Consider the following 2,163-nt stretch of genomic DNA (forward strand, 5'->3'; position numbering starts at 1 on the left):
ACAATGCTATAAAACTAGAAATCAATTATAAAAAGAAACCTGGAAAGCACACAAATACATGGAGGCTCAATAACATGCTACTAAATAGTGACTGGGTCAAAACTGAGATTAAGGAAGAAATCAAAAGCTATCTCAAGATAAATGACAATGAAAACACAACAACTCAAAATCTATGGGATGCAGCGAAAGCAGTCCTAAGAGGAAAATTCATAGCAATGCAGGCTTATCTAAAGATAGAAGAACAATCTCATATCAACAGACTATCTTACACCTAAGGGAACTGGAGAAAGAACAGCAAAAGAAGTCCAAAGGGAGTACAAGGAAGGAAATAATAAAGACCAGAGCAGAAATAAATGAAATAGAGACCAAAAAACAATACAAAAGATCAATGAAACCAAGAGTTGGTTTTTTGAAAGATAAACAAAATTGACAAACCCTTAGCCAGACTCACCAAGAAAAAGAGAGAGACGACCCAAATTAATAAAATCAGAAATGAAAGAGGAGAAGTGACAACAGATGCCACAGAAATACAGGAAATTGTAAGAAAATACTATGAGCAACTATATGCCAACAAATTTGACAATCTGGAAGAAATGAATAATTTCTAGAAGCTTGCAATCTACCAAGTCTGAACCAAACAGAAACAGAAACTCTGAACAGACTGATTACTACCAAAGGAATTGAGTCAGTAATCAACAAGCTTCCAACAAACAAAAGTCCTGGGCCAGATGGCTTCACAGGCGAATTTTACAAAACATTCAAAAAAGAATTAATACCTATTCTCCTCAAACTATTCCAAAAAATACAGAAGGAGGGAAGGCTTCCAAGCACATTTTATGATGCCACTATTTCTCTGATCCCAAAGTCAAACAAAGATATTACAAAAAAAGAAAACTAGAGGCTGGTATCCCTAATGAACATAGATGCAAAAATTCTCAACAAAATACTAGCAAACCGAATTCAGTGTCACATTAAAAAGATCATACACCACGATCAAGTGGGATTCATTCCTTGTATGCAAGGATGGTTCAATATCCACAAATCAATTAATGTAGTACATCACATTAACAAAATGAAAAATAAAAATCATATGGTCATGTCAGTAGATGCAGAAAAAAACATTTGACCAAATCCAGCAGCTATTTATGATAAAAACTGTTAGCAAAGTAGGAATAGAGGGATCCTATCCAAACATAATAAAGACCATATTTGATAAACCTACAGCTAACATCATACTCAATGGGGAAAAGCTAAAACCATTCCCTCTAAGATCAGGAACAAGACAAGGTTGCTCACTTTCACCACTTTTATTAAACATAGCTCTGGAAGTTCTAGCTATAGCAATCAGACAAGAAAAAGAAACAAAGGCATCCAAATTGGAAAGAGGAAGTAAAATTGTCATTATATGCAGATGACATGATACTATATAGAGAGAACCCCAAAGACTCCACCTAGAAAACTATTAGAACTGATACATGAATTTAGTAAAGTAGCAGCATACAAAATTAATATTCAGACACCAGTTGCATTTGTATACACCAATAATAAACTATGAGAAGGAGAAATTAAGAAAACAATCCCATTTACAATTGCTTCAAAAACAATAAAATACTTAAGAATAAATTTAATCAAAGAAGTAAAAGACCTGTACTCAGAAAATTATAAGACACTGAAGAGAGAAATCAAAGAAGATACAAATAAATCCAAATACATACCATGCTCATGGATAGGAAGAATTAATATAGTCAAAATGTCCATACTGCTTAAGGCAATATATAGATTCAATGCAATTCTTATCAAACTACTAATGACATTTTCTCAGAAATAGAACATATAATCCTAAAATTTATTTGGAACCATAAAAGACCCCAAATAGCCATGGCAATCTTGAGGAATAAGAACAAAGTGGGAGATATCACGCTACCTGACATCAAATCATATTACAAGGCTATAGTAATCAAAGCAGCATGGTACTGGCATAAAAATAGACACATAGATTAATTGAACAGAACAGAGAGCCCAGGAATAAATCCATTCTTATATGGTCATTTCATCTATGGCAATGGAAGCAAGAACTTACATTGGGGTAAAGACAGTCTATTCAATAAATGGTACTGGGAAAACTGGGCTTACACATCCAAAAAAATGAAGCTGGACCACCTC

This window comes from Hipposideros armiger, unplaced genomic scaffold, assembly GCF_001890085.2.
Source record: "Hipposideros armiger isolate ML-2016 unplaced genomic scaffold, ASM189008v1 scaffold_886, whole genome shotgun sequence".
NCBI lineage: Eukaryota > Metazoa > Chordata > Mammalia > Chiroptera > Hipposideridae > Hipposideros > Hipposideros armiger.